Source organism: Scatophagus argus, chromosome 18, assembly GCF_020382885.2.
Source record: "Scatophagus argus isolate fScaArg1 chromosome 18, fScaArg1.pri, whole genome shotgun sequence".
NCBI classification, from domain to species: Eukaryota; Metazoa; Chordata; class Actinopteri; family Scatophagidae; genus Scatophagus; species Scatophagus argus.
Window position 1 is genome coordinate 1,311,761 of NC_058510.1, and position 19,438 is coordinate 1,331,198.

Below are 19,438 nucleotides of genomic sequence, written 5' to 3' on the forward strand. Positions count from 1 at the left end.
TGAACCAAAGGCTCTTTGCTCTTCTTCGTTTCAGTGCTTCGGCAGAACATATCGTATGACATCTAATAGCGTGTTATCTGAACTTTAAAAAACATGGCACACAGTTGTGTCTGAGGTGCTGCATTAAATCAGGGGAGAGAGGAAGGAAGCGCACTGATCAAACAGCTACTGTTGCCGGAGCGAAATGAGGAAATATCACTTCATTAAAACTATGCATAGCTGTGTCAGAGCAGGAAAATGTCAACGTGCAAAATACCCTGAACATTTTAACTGTTTCAGCTCTGGGCTAAGGAGTTCATTTAACGCAAAGCTTTAACGACTAAGGCCACAATTTGTGCTTTATGGACAGGAGTTAGAAACACTGAGAGAATGAGCTGACATTGCAGCGAATGTGAAGGAACAGCAGAGATATCTGCTGCAGTTAGCATGCTAACCAGCTGGCCCCGGCCCGTCCTGTCTGTAATACCACTGTGCACCACTAGAGGCGCTCGTCCGACAGCAGCTCTTTACTTTGATGATGCTCATACGCTGTGAAAGTACAAAAATATGATGGATTTCATAGGAAAATATTTAAACTGGAGGCCGGCAGGAGAGATGGATAAAGAACAGGAGGTTGGTGAACTGCATTTAAAAGAAAATTTAGCAGATTCAATGGAGTAAATCTAGTGTACGTGCTGAAAGCCTTGATTGATTCCTCCTGCCTCTCTTATCTGCTTCCTCCTTCACACCTACGCCTCATCCCCACTTAAACCTAAATGCATCTTAATTACCACTCCTCCATGGCTGCCCCGTCTTTATTCTTGCTTTTTTCCCCTTTTCTTGCGTCTTCCCCTCTCTTCTCCTTCCTTTCACACCACCAACCTCCTCCAGCTCATCTTTACGCCTTTGCAACCAGACTGCCAACCTCTGGAGGTGCTACTTCCTGTTGATATGCAGAGCGCCTCTCCTTCCAATCAGCACTTGTGAAAGGTTGTTACTAATGGTCCCCAGGGCAGAGCATCAGCCTTGAATACGTACAAGGCCTCAGCCGCTGGGGGGTGTGACAGTTTGCCTCAGTGGTTGAGTTGCTCTGCAGCGTCTGTGACATGGAAAAACAGCTTTTCGATGATTAACCCTGCACAACAACTTCATTCACTAACACACGAGGATGTTTGTCGTGAGGCGCTCTGCTACATGAACATAATAATCTTGTAATTAAGGAGGAGCTCTAACACTGACTGTTTAACAGACCATAAAATCATTGTTTCACTGGGTGTCACGCTGCCAGAAGCACCTGTGCTGATGTACCAAACCGCAGCAGGCCGCACGATGACGGGCGGCCGCGGCGTCGAGAATATCTTGATTGTTCTGTCGGGAGAAGTGCATGGACGGAGGGAGGCTTCCCATATGTTACACTTAACAACCGGTGGAGCTGCGATTCACAGACTCGGGGCAGAAAGAGCTGACGGCGCTCGTCCACACGGCGGGCTTTCTGCTGCCGAGGCAGGCAATATTCTAACTCTAATTAACCCTCTGAAGTCATGTGTAATTGTCAGTTGTTGACTATTTTTGATTCTAATTTTATATTTCAACTTAGAATTTTTTTTATCTTGCCATTTTTGAATCATTTTTGATCAGCACAACCTCACAAGTGTGATTTACTGTTGTTTTTTTCATTTTGACATACTGTATTGACACACTGGACCTAAAATCACACAAAACTCTAAAATCCGACTGGGGAAAATGCGCTGAAGTGCGCTGAATGACGTGCGCTCAATGCGCTGGTGTTTACTGCGTCTTCTTGCATAAAATGCGCGCTCCAAACGCGCACCAAACGCTCACCAAACGTGATGGCAATGGTCATGAAAAAAACAGTGCGTATATTTTTTATCATAACTCGGGTTTTACTTGACATATTAACAAAATTTAAAAACTGGTATATAGTTTGAAGTGCCCACTGTCGACACAAAAAAAACCGAGATTCAGCGAGGCTGCATCTTGCAGCTACGTCGTCTTAAAGTGGTCTTGTGATAAGGACGCGCCGGCGCGTCTGTCGACTCCTGAGGGTTAAGGGGTATAAACCATGTCAAGCAGCCATTAGGCCAAATAGCTGGCAACCAATCAGCTATGACATTAATGGGAGGAACCAACCAGTAACATGTAATTGAGGTGGAAGACAGAAAATTTGTCTGAAGAATTCTACAGTTTGGTGCATAACTCTTTTGCAGCCGTTTGACGCGAATGTAAACTCACGCTCACACACGTGTTGTTTTCGTCGTGGTCAGGCTGTCGTCGCTGAAGGAGCCAATCGGTGCTGTGCGGTCACTTTGTGTGAGGACAGACGTTTGAACTGCCGACACACTGTACTGAAGTGGTTTCAAGACATATGTCCGGGCTGTAAAACTGATTTAAATTCAGTCAGTCCAGTGAGTCATAACTCATGTAAAATATCACCTTTAAAATTAGCCAATCAAATACTCCAACTGAACAAAATATGCTTTGTCATTCACCTTCCTGTGACTGTTCCCCAGGGGAGGAAGAGCCGAAATCCAAAGAACAAAAGGTGTGCAGAATGACTCCGTTCACAGTCATAGATGTGATGCTATTGGATTCTGATTATTGATAAGTTAGCATATTGATTAGCTAATGCATTCAGTAACGTGTACATTTGTACGTCTGCTTGTATGGCAAAGCTCGCGGGCGCCAACAGGGACTCCACGGTGCATCCAGGTGCATCTCATAAACTTGGTAATAAACACACATCCTGCTCTTTTGTTTCACTACAGAATGTTTAATAATCAGATGCTTCAATCAAAACAGCATCTCATGTGTGTCTACATAACCTTGGCAGAGTTTATAAAGTCTGTAAAAATAAACTATCAGCCTAACAAGAGGCCCTCGGGTGATGATTTTCAGTTTTTTATTATGCACTGAAGTCAAATCCAGTTTACGTTTGACCAAATATTCTGGATACGTTTCGCGTGTGAACTTGATGTACTCAGGCTACAGGAACAAAGTGACTTCCTGTTTGTTCCTCCTTCATCGTGAGCCTCTCGCAGTCATCTGCTAAAAGTCAGGAGGGATGCTGAATAATAAAATCTGTGCTGTGCATCTTTTGCTGCCAGCAGAAGCGACTTGCTTTACATTCACCTATTTGGATGAATTGATTTTACACGCTTTGGCATTGTCTTCGCTCATAATGGGCCACTTGGAAGGATCGCATGTTTACTCAGCAGATGTTCAGACAAGAAATTACTCTTAATGGAAACTATGGATCCTTCCCAACCTCGCTCATCGCGTGCTCGCAGCTTATAGACGGCAGCAGCAGAGTTTACAGCATGCAGGAGTGAAGCCGCCGAGTGAGGGCCGAGAGGACGAGCTTCACACGTCGTACACACTGACAGCAACACAACATCGTGTGCTGCACAAACATCAAACGTATAACAATAACTTCATTTATGGCACCTTCTGGCACAAAGTGCTTTCCAATAAGAACCACAAATTAAAAGCAGATAAGATCCGTAACAACAAATAGAGTTAAGAGGTGTGAGATAGAAGCCATTGTTAACCGTGCAGAAGGCGGCAGCTGCTCCATCCGCCTTCGACCTCCTCTGTGTGCTAACTTTCTCACTCTTTACACTTTGTGTTTTCCTCTCTGACATTCGCTCCTGAAATGACACAAGAAAAACAAAACATTTGGTCTTACATCCAGATTTTCTTGTGTGTTTCCTGTCATATTTTGTTATTCCTTTGGCCTGTCTCACTTCCACTTCCTGTCTCTTCACTTGCGATTGCGTGCTGCGCCCTGATTGGTTTCACCTGAGCCTCGTCCCAGTCTGTGTATTCAAGCTGTCCTGTTCCCTCCTTCCTTCCAGCGTTCTTGCTTGTGTTCTGTCTTTCTGGGCTTTTGGACATCTGCTCGTCTCCCTGACTTTGCCTCTGGAGGTGTTTGTCTTCGCCGACTGCCTTTCTGCGTACCAAACGTCTGCTTTCAGATCGTAGACTGTGAGTCGTGTGTTTGGGTCCTGCCAGTACTAACAGACCGAGCTGATCTGAAGGAGGATACTGAGTTTGCCTGCCTGAGAAACTGAATTTAATATTCGAAATGATGTTTTCATAATGAATGAAACCAAGAATCTTTGTGTTTTTGTTACCTTAGAATCAGACAGAAGTTTTTCCAGAACATCCATTCATTTTTTAACACTCACGTATTCTTCTCAGGGTCATCCTTTCCCAGCATGCACTGCAGCGCCCTGGACAGGTCAACAGTCCATATCAGGTCTAACGCCAACGTTCAGGCTCACGTCCACAGCGAGGAGAAAACTGCAGACACAAAGAGGTATGAATTTCAGAAAACGTGTTCCAGGTGGGGAGCAGACTGCCCTCCACCTGTGGCTTCCTCTCTCTGGGCGTAGATTAGTTTTAAATCTGGATCTGTGACATGATGCAGCCTGTTGTTTAACAGTTATGACGTCTGCAGTTATGAGGAGCACAGATACTTTAATTCACGTCTGAGATGTGGTTCACCACAGCGGGGCTGATGCTGCACGACGTGTGCTACATGCAGTGTCGTGGAAGAGCAAAGCGACTAAAAGCTTGAATCTATGACGTCCGCGTTGATCCAACATTGTTTCTCAGTGAGCGCGACATCAGCACCTGCTGCTAACTACGCTAACTCTTGTGCAGCTCAAATTAAACAGGATGACACGTGTGGCGCGTTAACAGGAAGCTGGAGCAGCGAGGTTAACACCGCCGAACATGTGAAGAAGGTCGGTGAGCGACTTAGACTGTGAGAGTCGACTGAGAGAGCAAAACATTTCACACAAGCGCCGCCTGGTGCTGTTACAGGCACGGGGTGATTCAGCATGGTGTAATGGTGGGAAACACGAGGAGAAAGGCGAACACGTCTGCGGCTGCGCACAGGACGTGCATGAGCTTTAATTCAGTCTAATGCAGTTTAACTTGGTCATGCACTCAACACTTTTACTATACTTCTACTATAAGACACCTTCCTGTAATATATATGAATGTAGTGCGGCGACATTTTAAAAGTCAGCCGCTTCCACAGGATGCAGAATTACACAAACAGTAAAGTGACGGATGGAGGGAGACGTCTCAGAGGACGAACAGTCGTCACCTGGAAGCTTTCCGTCAGCCCCCCCTCTGGAAGCCGGAGATGAGAGCCGTTCAGAGGAATGGCCTCGGGCGCAGGCCTCTGCGAGCGCTCAGCTCAACAACCCCGGCTGTTTCAAGGGAGCCTCTCTTTGCGCTTCAAAAGCTTTCCACGAGTGAGCACCAAGTTGGCTTCCCACCGTAGGCTGCCTCCATAAAGACCTTCTCTTTCAGTCGCTCCCCTTAAAATCAATATGAAAGGGTAGCAACACGAGCACACTCGGGATTAAGTGCAGAGAAGGATTTCAACTGACAAAAAGTGAAATTCCTCGATTCCTTTAACAAGTGAAATTTGGGGAAATATCAAACCTCGCGGGAGGCTGAAAGAGCCATATTGCATCAAATCGAAGGCTGACAGGAAGCCAACACTTTGACAGAACAATACTGATCTCAGTGTGGCATTGCACTTTGAAGCATGCGCTGTGTGGGATCTCAGTATCAACACGGCTCAGACAAATGCCACAAAACAAAAATAACACGGGAGGCAATCGGGGAGGTAAATGTGACTTTGTTGTATGACTGTGCTCCCTGTCAGTTCTGGTTTGTCCCTTTAATCATATATAAATCATAGGACAGTCTGAGTCGGCCTGCAGACTTCATCCTGATGGATGGCGCCGCTTAAACTCGTGACAGGGGAATAACTACGAAAACTACAGCACACACGAGCGCACAGATATTATTGGAACGGGTTCAAATGGGGTTTGCACAGGATTCAAACATTAGAGTTCAGATGAGGCCCGAGGATAATGAAGATACACCCACAGCACAGCGAGATATCCGTGGATATCTATTGTTTCCATGGCAATGGCATTATAACCCGCATCAGGAAAGCCTTTCCTTTTCTCGCCATCCGTTTGCCCAGAACTTTTTTCGACTCGGACGAATTAAAGCGGCATCCGCATGTTTCTTGTGAAATGAAATCCGAGCGCTCAGACAGGCCAAGCAGCATCTCACTTGGCAGAGAAGCCAAATGGTAACAGCATTAGAGTTGACATAGTGTTTTATTACAGTCGGGGCCAATCATCAGGATCATTCGTCTGCACATTCAAACTCTTTACGCTCTCATTTGTCAACCCCGCGGCTCCACACTCGAGCCGGGCTACTGCGAGCTAACACGTCGGCTGTGATGTATGGCGGCGCGACGAGCACAAATTATGGATCTGATGTGCGCATGACAACAAACAGGCCATCCGACCAGTGAAGCCCGGTGCAGCATGGACCCGTGGACGGGAGGTCGAGGTTATAGTTCGGGTTGGAGTGTTTTAAGCAGGGTAACGTGTCGGCTCTGGACGCTTCGGTCACGCGGGTCACATCAAATGGAAGTTTGTGTGTGCGTGTCCGAGGGTCCTCCTCTGTCTGGCTCGTCTCGAGACGGGCTACTCGCCGGTGGATCAGGTGATTGATTGCAGAATGCTTTGCTTTCTTGGGTGATTTTAGTTTGCTTCCTTCCTTCCCGGCGCTGATGTTGTCTAACATTTTAACCCAAGCGAGCACTGATGGCCTCTGCTTCGTGTTTAGCAGATATCAAGATGAGGAACACGTCAAATGTTACATCTGCTCGACCTCAAGGCAACTCAGTCAGTCCTGTTAACGAGAAATTCACGCATGACAATACTGTAATGCTGTCATGCTTTTCTGAGACATTTCAAACTTCCTTTTATGATCCAGCTTCTTAATAACAGCTAGTTATTGTTTGTGGTGATAAAACGGATTTAAAATTACCGTCGCACATCACAGTTTGGTGACAAGGTCATCCTTTTTTTATTCAGACTGCGTCAACGCTAGCATTTATTAACACGCTCTTCGAGTCCATCGGAGGAAATCTCATAACTTCAGAGTGTTGCGGAAGCCGTTTGTCAAGCGCTGAAGGTCAGCGCGGTCATCCTGCGCGCCTTCTTAAGTTTTTGCACAGAGCCGGCGAGGAGCATTTGTAATATTTATGAAGGAAATTTCAAATGGCACAGTGAGTTTTCCAAGGCTGAAAGAGCGATAAACACAATGAAAATGTCATAAAGCTGTACTTGTAAGAAACCGTAAAACATGTTACAACACGTAAACACACACACACACTACAGGTCCAAAAGTTTTCTGTTGGTGGTGGCTGAGTGTTAGCGCTGCTCACCCACAGCCTGGCGTCAGCGGGGACGGGTTAACCTCTGCTTTCAGGAGGTTCATCTAACTTAGTTAAAATTCTCAATCTGCTGCTGGCCATAAAATATTGATGGAAAGTCTTCAGGTCTGAGTCCAAAGGTTTTTGTCAGATTTTTCTTTTGTTGTATTATTACAGTTTGGACTCTTTCCTCTGCCTCTGTCAGCAGTCGTTTTCTGTCTTTTATCCGACAAAAAGCTTCTCCCATGTGTGCACCATAAACTGCTACTACTCCTACTAAAGCAGTACCACCAGACTCCACTGGGCTGAGCTTTTCACATTAGGCCCGACTGAAAAGACCAGAGGCTCGGCTGTTGTGTGGATAGTGAGCACACCAGGGCAGCTCCAGCTTCTGTGGTCACAAAGCATGCAGCTGGAGGTAGAACTGTTTATGGCGCACACCACAACGGCTCTATCGTCCTTTACTTCTTCATTCTGGAGGCAAAGTGAAAGACAAAAGTTCTTCGCTCATTTAATGAATGAAAGAAGCCTCTTGCTGTATGCCCTATTGGACCTCACCATGATCGCTCTGATGGGAACATGTGCCCAGACAAATCCCCCGTAGCTTGACGGCGGGATATTCTCAGTGTTGATGGAGCTATTGATCATGCACACATTAAAATGATGTCGGCAGCAGTAAATGCCAATGGTGGAGAGGTCCATTAATCAGGAGATCGATGGGCCTGTCAATAAGCTGCCTGCACTCTGACAATAGATGATAGTGTGTAGGTGGAGCTTAGTGGTTGGCTGAGCAGAAAGTCCATCCTGTCTCACCACTGAAGCTCTGTCCTGTCCTCCAGCACCACCAGGCAGGACTTCATCATCTACTAAATCCTTTTAGGGACCGCTCAGCCGCGACTCGCTGAGGGCAGGGCCTGCGAGCGGGTCATGAGTCACGAACTGGTGGGATATGAATAAGTTCAGTGTCGGCTGTCCTCCGCCTTGAGACTCACTCGAGACCTGACTGAGACTGAAACATCAGAGCAGTCTGACGTGAAAGGGATCACCGTGAACAAACAACTTGTTCCATCCGAGGTAGCTTTCTCCCCACTTAGCAGGCATTCGAAATGATAAAAGATTTATGGTGACGATGAATGTCCGCACTGACTTCAGTCATGTGACTCGTTTCCTCGTTCTCTGTGCGCTGTGTTTACTGTCACTGCTGCCCACTGATTTCATTTGTGTCTGCAGCAAACGCTGCTTTGGCTGCGAGCTGGCCAATAATACGATCGTAATGCTGTCCACAGCATCTCAATGGGGGTCATTAATCACAAAACCTGTCATATTAATCAGATTCCTCACAAAGCTAACATTTCTGCTGATAATAACAATAATCATGATCATAATAATAGACCTCATTGGAGAGTAAAAGCCACTTGATGATAGTAATAATAAGATAAGAATGAACAGAGATACAACACAGCTGGAAAAATGCAGAAGCGTGATGCACACTCATCAGCTCTGCGACCGCGAGGACCGAGTCACGTCTCTGCAGGACCCGACCTGGGAATCGTCCTCGACTTTGAGAAGCACCCGATGACAGAAGGTGATAATGAGTGAGCCTGCGAGACCGCCGTGCCAGGCAGGATGCTGTGATGGTCTTTCAGTCGAGCTTCATTCAAACAAAGGAACACGTACATAAATAAATGGGGGATGAGCCCTTTACGAGCCCGAGACGTTTCTGTGTCGACTGCAGCGCTGCAGGACAACCTGCTCTCTTCGCTTCTCTGCCTTCGTTTCACACACACCTCCTGGAAAAGGAATCCGTTCAAATCAAAGTCAACTTTCACTCGAGTGTTATTTTTTCCACTGGGCTCATCGCCACATTGGACTCCTTTGTGTTTCTGTAATGAAAGTCCAAATGACCAGCTGAATCGCTGCAGCACTTCAGATGTCTCAAAATAGAACAAAGAGTAACAGGCTTATTAAAATCTAATCTGGGTCACTGCATAAGAAGACAAATGTAACTATAATGGAAATCCAACGCAGTAAAATCAAACTGTGCGGATTGGTGTGTGTGTGTGTGTGTGTGTGTGCGCATGTGTGTTTAGCCAAAGTGCTTAAATGTGCACCACCAGAGGACTGCAGAGCCACTTCACATGGGCCTGCAGGTTTCCTGGCATTCAGTAGCAGCTTTATAGTTGTCAAATAATTGCTGAGAGGGACTTGACTTTTGTATTTTCAAACCATTTCGTTTTCCGTCAAGCATCACATGAATGGCAGTGAAAGAACTCGCCGCTTGTGTCTAGACCAGAAATTGGCAGGCAATCTGGTGCCCGTTTCCCCGCTTTGTGAAGCCGTCTTTTAGCAAAAGCAACTTGGAACGTTCCTTTTTTTTCCTTCAAGAAAGTGAATTGAATTGCAAAGACCGGGATATAATTTGACTTTAGACATAACCAATTTATCTCACACCTCGGTGCAATCCGGGACTCCGTGATGAAAAGCCAGACTGAGAGCGAGGATTGGCGCAGAGTGACACCTGCTTCGGCTGGTTCAAATTAGAAATGTCAAAAGAAAGGAAGAAACTGTCAAACAGAGAGGTGTCAGACATTTTATGGGTCTAATACTCTTGTAGGCTGGAGGGTTGAGGTTTCAGTCAAAGGGTCTGTGCTGAGCGCACACACATACGGAGACAGGCGGCGTTTCGGGAAGCTCGTCTCCAGCGTCCGTCCACTTTCGGCCTGATCTCACGCCGCCCTCGTAGGTGTCGATGCGGCGCCAGTTCAGCTGCTGGCGGCTTGGCTGGCTGGCGCGTCGTGATACTGGATCAGGTGTTGCTCTTATTGTTCTGTCACTCTTCTGCACAAGACGCTTCCGTCACTGATTTCACACTGCAGCTTTAAAACGTAGAGCGTGGTGAGAACCAGTGCGAGGAGGTGGAATAGTCACCACGAGTGCCAAGTCTGCTATTGTCCCCCGACTCACAGGGTGCTCACACTAATGCAGTTTTATTTTGTCTCGTGGGTGTGAACTGCCGTCAGTCTCGTCTGAGTTTGCCCTCCACCTTCTCCCTCTCATATTCTCACAAATTTAACCTCAAAACAGAAAGTTTTACTGATTGCACCAAATCACTGAAAGTTGTTGTCGTGCAGGCCTCCCGCTGAGAGCAGCTGCTCGGCTGCCGCACTAATCCGTGTTGGTTATGCAAATGTACACCCTTTTCAAAGGTTCTTCAGAAATATGATGTTATTTAGGCTGCCAATCATTGTTTATATAATTACGCCATTACATGTTCTTGTGGAGTTTTGATGAATGACACCTCGATCAGCAGCAGAATGTGACACTGACAGCATGAAACATTTTTTAGACGTGAAAAATACTTTTCTCGCTTAAAAAATCTTACCAGGATGTGCGAACGGTAAAGTTGGATTATAAGTGATGACACTGATGTGTTTGCTCCATCATTAAGACAGATAGATGGTGTGCCATTAAAGCCAGGTTATAGCATTATCACTCTGTTTGTCTAATGCGTCCACATCCTCCTTACATCACCGTGAAAAATGTCGGGAAAACTGGGATGAGCCCACTCGGATCAAATGCTCCTCCTGTTCCGGGGCAACGCCAACATGGCTTCGGTGTTTTTTGCAGAGACAAATGAGCCAATGATGCAGCTCGAGAGGAGAGGAGTCAACATGAGGAGACAGGCGCTCCGGCATGCGGGTTCAATCGCTTTATTGATGAGCCAGGGGAAGCAGTCAACAGCTGATTGCGAGTTTAATTAAGTGTGCTTGTCAAGGACACGGCCTGAGCTCTGCTGAGTCGACTATCGTCCACTTCCTGTAGAATCCCTGATGGAGAACTGCATGTCACTGGCCACCAAAATGAGTCGTCTCTGAGCCAACTCAGGTTTCAGTTAGCTTCTGCTCCACCTCGCTGTCAAAGCCTGCAGGACCACCAGCTCGCAGCAGTTCTGCTGTCCTGCTTCTGCTCGATGAGCATGGAGTTACTGAAGTATTGGTTCTAAAATAAATTTATTTGGTCAGTCAGACAGTCAAATGGTCACAGAGGTTGTTTGAAACTGGGCAGTTTCTGTTCTTTTCTCATTTTTTCTTTGCTGCCCACATCTGCCACCATAACAGAATCCCACTCAGGTCCACACAGGCAGATTTTAGAAATTAGTTTTGAAAAAAGTTGTTAGCAGCAAATCTGCATTTTGGCCAGTAAAGAATATTCTTGGCTGGTGGAAAGAAAGAAAGAAAAGCAACAGTAGCTTCTCCTTGCAGAGGCTGACCCAGGACCTGTTGTTGACCTGACAGTAGCTCTCATGCTAAAGCTGTGTGCATTAATCAAGTGTGTTTGTCAGGCTTTTACGCGGGCTCCAAGGCTGCTGCAGCCATCCATTCTTTAAGACGCCGCTTGTCGCCTTGACGGATGAGTTGCTGGCTGTTTGGTTGTCTGAGTCTTTGTCTGTCATGCACCATATATCCATGACTCCATCCAGCCTCGCACACAGGCCCTGCAGGTCACTGCGAGTCTCTTCTGCCGTTCGTTTCCTGCGGGCTCGACGCTCAGCTCCTCGGTGCTCCTCCGTCAGGACGGACGGCAGCTGGTTTTAAGTGTCTGCGCAGCGTCTTGAAAGCAAAAGCAGGCAAACGACAAAGCGGCTGTCGTAAGGTGAACCAAATTCAGACAAATGCTTGAAAATACAGCACATTAATTTATGACTACACATATTTTGATTTTCCCACAAATGACGTATGAGTTTTCAAACTGGAGCTGAAGTGGAAGTGATTTATTGTTTTGAAAATATAAAAAGGGGCATCATCTAAGATTTATCTTATTATATTTATCTGGCTCGTCATTTTATCGAACCATCTGTATGAAACCCAAAGATGTTCAGTTTACGAACAGGACAGAGAAAAGCTGCACATCAATCATCCGCTGATGAATCACTGAATGGTTTTAGCTTCGACAGTCGCCTCAGCTGCTGGCTGAGACAGCGTGCAGGTTAGTGTGCGCTGTGCTGGACTCTGCGTCAGCAGCCTTTATGCACTGCAGCTACCGGAGTGGGAGATGAGTGGTCAGTAAATGTGATCCTCTCCAATCAAGTGTGAGGCTTACGCAGGCCGACTGCTGCATCCTTCACAGCCATAAAAGCTGTTGTTTTATTTCCCTCTCGTCAGCCGGTGGCCTGCTGCACCGCCTGGTGTCAGTGTTGGGCGTGGGGATTTACAGCAGGGGTCAGAGGACGGGTGGGTGCGCAGTAGACCTGCGGGGGGTGTGGGATGGGTGGACGGGAGGGGGGAGGACAAACTGACTTGTGGAGCACCACTAGTTGCAAGAACGGCTTTCAACGGTGAAATCGTAATGGAGTTTGGGACTTTTGTCGGCGCTGTAAGGCAGGAGTCGGAGCAGAGCAGAGGAGGTGATGGCAGCACTGTGTGCTGGGTGATGCTGAGCGGCGTCTCCTCGCCGTGTGAGTGCCTGCGCTCGCCGAACTCACTCTGCTTTATTAAGCACATCAAATTAGGCAGCTCTCAGGAGGGGTATCATTTACAAATTTAAGGCTGATTCAGAGGCGCAGCGAGCCGCTCCTTAAGAATGAAGACTGCAGCTCTCATTTGATACAGAGGCTGAACAGCCACAATAATTATTAGCTCTTTGGCAGGCTCTGTTAGTGGTTGGGAAGCGTGTGAAGTGTCGGGGTCGGGGCAGCAGCCTGTTTGCAGCCACCACCCGAATTGTTTGCCTTGTTCCAGTGAATGTCACTAAGCATGGTGGAAAATATGGGTTTGTTGTGTACTTTTGGCCAAGCATAAAGATTACCGGGCTGCTTATGTAAGAGCCTCTCGACAACTTGTGTTCTTGAGAAATCGATATTGTAATCAGTCATATGAACGGAGCGCAGAACATGAAGGCAGAGAAAGGTTTGTTTGGACCGAAAAGCAGCAGGGATGCGGCTCAGAAAGCTTCACAGCAAGGCCGTAGCCATGGAGGCAACCCTTTAATGACGTCTCATTGTAAACACACAGACAGCTTTGCAGCTCTAACAGCTCCCACTCTTCTGTGAAGGCTTTCCACAACATGTTGGAGTGTTTCTGTGGGAATTTGTGCCCATTCATGCAGTAGAGCATTTGTGAGGTCACACACTGATGTTGGACCAAAAGGCCTGGCTCACAATCTCCGAAGCATAGCATTGTCCAAAAGTCAGGGGCCGAGAACAAACCCTGAGGAGCAGCCTCATATCACACCTGAAGTCAACATTTAAAGAGTTGCGTCCATATAGTGTTTCATAATTGTGACCCTGCTTTAAAGGAATCATTTGTTCGCTGAGCTTACAATCCATGTCCTTAAAATTCCTTCTTCTTTTCACCAACACTTCGGCATTACAGTTACAGTTTCTGATACAGTAAGCGCTTTGGGAGAAATACACTATAATGGTCAGCTGTCCCAATACTTTTGTCCACATGGTGTGCTTTAAGCAGTCATCACAGATTGCATTAATATGCGTTTGAACACCACTTATCGTCCGCCTCTTCTTTCAGGACGTGGTATCAGGACTGAGGACTTGTTTCTTTACAGTTTGGCTCTTAAATTGAACCCACTCACATCTGCAGGCAACATGAGAGCCTCGCAGCTTCTTCAGGACTTTCGTCCTCTGCCAACACTGTCTCACTCGGAGACAGAGTGAATTTCTCCAACTCTTTCAAAGCTTCGATACGTATTTTAATACAATCACGGGCCTGGTGCCACAGATAAATCCGTTTGTGTAAGTCTGATAAAGTATCTGCCCCAGCTGCCAACCTATTTCCATGACAGTTGTGTAGTGCTCAGGGCAAGCATTATATCATTCCAATCAATCAAATCTGACATGCTTTCACTCGAAATGAAGTCAAGTCCTTGAATGGCTTAAGTAATGTCATGGACAACACGCGCTGGCGGGGAAGTCGGAGCGCGTTCAGCCTCTGCAGTGAAATCCTGTTTTCAGGAAACATCACACTTGTTTGTGGACTGCTGATTCCAGGTCAGTTTTATTTTAAGCACTCAGTGCTGTAAGATCAGCTGCATTTGCTTTCCTGAGGTCAAAATATCTAGCAATATTTGTTTTAAACTCACGCCGTTAAATATTGTGGATTCTGGATGAGAAACATCACCAAGTGTTAATTATTCCGTTAATACTTAAAGCTTAATGAAGAGCTAATCAGAATCAGAATCAAAAAAGTTTTAAAAACAAATCATCGTGAAGCCAATTCAGATTTGACGTAACAGTTTGCTCAGTGAAAAGGGAGACGTCACAGGAGTGTAAATCCACTCCACCCGCCTTACGTATTGATCAGCTCTTCAGTTCATGCTAACAAAGGTGAGGCACACCTGCGTCAAGGCTGCTGATGAGGAAAAGACTCATGAAGCCGCCGGTGGCGTCGAGCAGCGTCTACGAATCAGCGGACGTCTCCTGTCGGACCGGCGGAGCTGCTGATCCCGGTGGCCTCCTCAGACGAGGACTGATTGGCTGGCGATGTCACCAGACCTAAGCTAACGGCAGATTAAACCTTGAGGTGCACGTGGGTAATTACCCAGGATCCTTAGTCATCAGCCTGTGTAAATCTCTCGCCAGCTCATTAGCGGAGTTTATTTGAAGAAAGTTTTTTCTCCCCATCTTCTTTTTCCCCAGCTTCCCTGCCAGTCTTTGCACCTCAGTGCGAAGCCTTGCTGAGCTGCTTATTTTCCGTGTGTGTGTGTGAAAAGATGATGCAGTGGGCATCAACACACATTTAAAGGCCAGCACACACAAAAGCATTTCATGAACTTTTTATTTTAAATTTGAATCATGCAGCGAAAAGGACGGCTGTGAGATTCACAGTGTAAATATGAAGGCAACGTTAGTGTAAGTGCCTCTCTGTAAGGCGGCGCCCGATCGCACCGTCAGTTACTCAGAAATATCTCATTTCACTTTACTCGTGTGTCTGTATCATCTGCAGCACAACCGTCTTGTCAATATCAGCAACCTCAGATAATTAGTCGCCATTCTGTGTAAGGAAAGCTGCCGGCCCTGGTGGAAATGACTTTATTGATGAGCGCGGCAACACTATTGACTTTTCCAGTAAAGCAGGAATTAAAAAGCAGCATTTCTGTAGTCGCCATCAGAGCCTCGGCGTGTCAGTTTACCTTCGATTTTAATATTTCACTGCAGTTAATCATCAGATTAAACGAGGTAACCTTTCAAACCCTGAACTCAGCTTTGCAGTTACCGACGTAGAAAGTGGAAGATGTAAAAGAGATGTAAAAGCTTTTCTTCTGTAATATATTCATTGTCATATTTGAGTGACAGGTGCTCAGGTAAGAACTGGATTTACTGCGACGCCGTGAGGGAGGCAAGAAAATCCGTTTAGATTAGACAAAGCAACCAGAGGCCAGAGAAGCCCGTTTTCAAAACTGAGAACAAGAGCTGAGTTTCACTGTGGGCCAGAACTGTACAATGTGAGGAGCTGAGCTGAAGTTAAATCAGCGTTAAAGGTGCATTCCGTAAGATATGGCCTGAATTTTATTCTGAAACTGGACCCACTTTATCATCAGAGTGTGTTGATCTTTGTGTTGTGAGGCAGAGATATGCTGAAGTTTCCTCATTATTTCAAAACATATTTTCATGTTAAGAGTTTAAGGTTTCAAACACAAGTAAAATATTGTTTGATGAATCCGTGCCCTCGTGCCTCCTCCACGCGGCGAGCACAGGCGCCCGTCGGACCGACTGATGTCGTGAGTGTTGAATTAAGTTGCCCACCTGTCTGGCTTGGAGCTGTGGCGTTTAATGTCCGGGCGAGCGCGAGTGGACGCTCGTGGAAGAAGCAGCTCATTAGACATGAGGGGAAGCTAACGCCCGTACGCACGGCGAGCCAGAGTCCTTATGGAAATACATTTTGTCTGTGCTGGCTGCATTTTTATGTAGCAAGATCACATTTCATATTCTCTCTGTTCGTCTCTGTTTAGAGGCCTGTAGAGAAGAGCTGTGTGTGTGTGTGTGTGTGTGTTATATTATCCCCCTGGCATGTTGTGACTGCATGCTGCTGTGTGCTTTGTTAAACTGAGTGTGTGTGTGTCTGTGTGTGTGTGTGTGTGTGTGTGCATGTACAGATTTATGAATGGAGGAGTCATGGAGTCCCTTCACTTGAATACCGCAGTGTGTGTGTGTGTGTGTGTGTTTACCTCATCAAATATTACTACTGAGCAGCACTTCCAGCGTCGTGGTGGAAGACGCTCGGCGAAGCCCACAGCGCCGGCTCCTGTCTGCTGACCGACCACATCAGAACCCCCCACACAGCACCACCACCTCCTGATCCCTCTGAGTGATTTGCGAGACACGGCTGTCCTTCAACAATTGGTCGGGTCTGCGGCTGGAAGCATTTATTTCCCCCTCAGCCTATCAGGCCACCGCTGGCCTCAGCCTGCTGTAATTGTGCTGACCGCAGGACATGTCACTGAAAAAGAAATGCAGCGGCTGCAAGGCGGAGAGAGAAAACAAGGAACTTTCAGCCAAAGGTTTCTCCTTTCTGAGCAGTCAGGCTGCAGGACACACAGGAAGGTTGTGCTTCTTCTGCATGAAGCTCAGAGTGCAGGCTGATAATAAAAGGTGAAGTACGTACATTTTTACATATAGAAGAAAGCGGCATTAAAATGATTCCGGAGACCACGGGGCCGGATGCTTTGACAGCATCATCATTCCTGTGTTGAGTCCAGAGAGGAGGCTGGACCAACCAGCGTTCTCTGACATCAGACTCGTGTTTCTCTGCCACTCAGGCCAGCTGGCATTTAAAAAGCTGCTCTTTCATATTGTCTCTAGACTGATAATGAAGGCAGGCGGTGAAGGAGCCGTCGACTTTGTTTAGTCGGGATTTAAAAGGACAAGCGTGGCCCGCTGGTTTGTTACCGCAGTGACGGCTGTTTGGTTGGACAGATGACTCGGCTTAACGTTTCTGCCCTGTGATTTGTGTTTGCATATCAAGGTTTCTATGAAAATACTGTAATTTTTATTATTATTTCGCAGATGAACTAAACAACTTTAATGGCTCTTTAACTTTGAACATATAGCAACATGCAGTAACATGCAGCGCCAACGTCAGGTTAAATTTCCAATCAAAATAAAGAGGAAAATAAATCGCATTCAGATGCTTTAATTACTGAACGTGATCACGCTAATGTGCTGAACTGACCTGAACAGATCGTCAGCGTGTTCGCCGTTCTGCACGTCAGCTGAAACGTGTACGGCTGCTGGCGTGGCTGCTGGCGTGGCTGCAGACTCACGGCCTCACCCTCGGCGTGTGGCAGCAGATGTCGTCGGTGTGATTTAGATTCGATAATGTGCTGGTAATGACTTATCTGGGATCTGCTGTAAAAGTTAACTGATGATCTGAGCGGGAACAAAAGAGCAGCGACGCTCCACGTTAACAGGAAGTGACCAAATACCTTTTAGCAAATATTTTTCACTCTGAGGTGGCACTAAGTTTGCACTGCTGTCCCCAAACTCAGCAGCTGGGCAACACAAACTTCAATACCCAGAACAGGAGAGCAACAAGAACAGGACTTTGTTTCATGTCTGCAGTGCCACATGTAATCATTTTATCTGTGCTGCTCGGCTGACCTGTGAGCCTCTGCTGAATGCAGCCTGCTCATGTGCTGCTGTTTGCTTACCACCCGGACAGCAAACGTTTGACTTTCACAGCCAAAGGTTGAATAAAGACGACAAACCGTGACACAAATGTCAACTGTAAATATCAAAATCCACATAAAAAAGGCCTGTGGAAAAACACAACAATCCCTCTAGCCAGGAAAACACTGACGACGCGGCGAGCTGGCAGCGAGTCCCGGCTGCGTGTTGGCAGGGGAAAACATGCTAATGAAAATTATGGAAGGGTCACGATTTGGAGCAGCAGTCCTTTCTGCACACATCTTTGTGACTATAATCCCGGCACAAATCAAATCCCACCGCCATATTGAACCTGGATAATTGCGGACAGGGGTCTGATAAGTCCTTGTAATGGAACTCTGTCAATCACTTCATGCCATATACCCTCTCTCTCCTGGGTGTTTGCTCAAATTGAATGAAGAAATCCAGGAGCCGCTGACATTTAGGTCTACTGCACTGCTGATTGTGGGAAGAATGTTCTGGTTTAATTTCATTAACTGGGAGAAAGTACAAGCAAATTTGCCGTAAGAAAAGCAATTATGGCGCTGCTGACTGGAGCTTTTTATGTTGGGAAAAGGTCCTCCTCTCATTGTCTGAGTGCAGAGGAGTTCCCACCATTGGCTGCTTGTGCAAGCCAAAGCACAGGCCTCGTGGTGGGAAATGGTTTGGCCTCGGGGTCACCGTAATCCAAACTGAACGATTTCATGATAGTCTGCAGCCATACGTTGCAGATCATTCAGTTAAAGCTGTTCAGGTGTCGCAGACCGACCTTATGTGACATGCAGAGTGACAATTCACGAAAGCTACGGCGTTCGTCTGAGTCACAATGTGGACTTACGGCGACGGAGACCCGTCGTCATCAAGGTCACATTCATACGTGATCATAAATATGATGGCAATAAAAGAGGACATTAAGTAGCAACAGATTAAATTATCTTTAATCTAATACAAAAATGTTTTGTAAAACCTGTACAGGAAGTGCAGTCTAATTAATGAAGGGAGGGGGGGAGGAAATAACGTTATCAGATTAAATGAATGAGATGAAGGAGAATATACAGTGTTGGTTAAATCACTGCTTCAATTACCAAAGTATAAATCACACTGAGAGAGACAGAATGAAGCACATATCGGAGTTTTTCACTCATACAAAGCACTGATGCTATCACTTACTGCAGCTTCCCGTCATTTGTAACCACTGCAGCCTTACTAATCACACTGAATTCATGGACTAAACTGTCATCTATTTCCACAAGCCATTAAATAATTGAATATCTGACGTATGAATGCATGCAGATGATTAAGGATGATTAAAAAAGACCAACTGGGAATGAAGAAAATATGAGCCAAGAGTGGAAGTAGTTGGACATAACTGATGAGGTATTTCTTCATATTTTTAAATGACTGAGAATATTTTCAAATAGTGGAAATGGAAAATGTAGAATCTGTGAACACACAATGACATTCTTTCTCATTTTGAAGCCGGTGATCGCAGTGCGGAGGTTAACCTGCCGTAGGCTCTC

The 19,438-nt window shown here is 46.3% G+C and overlaps 1 protein-coding gene across 4 annotated transcripts in view; it reads left to right on the top strand.

Annotated features, from left to right (window-relative positions):
* ntng1a (netrin g1a) overlaps positions 1-19,438 on the top strand; it is a 198,755-nt gene that overhangs the window by 31,442 nt on the left and 147,875 nt on the right. For 3 of the 4 annotated variants that reach the window (XM_046371886.1, XM_046371891.1, XM_046371892.1), the window contains exon 3: positions 4,201-4,318. The gene's annotated coding sequence lies outside the window, so the exon portion shown is untranslated. Of the gene's footprint in view, positions 1-2,701; positions 2,728-4,200; positions 4,319-19,438 lie in introns of those variants that run through there. The other variant, XM_046371890.1, reaches the window with a different exon arrangement.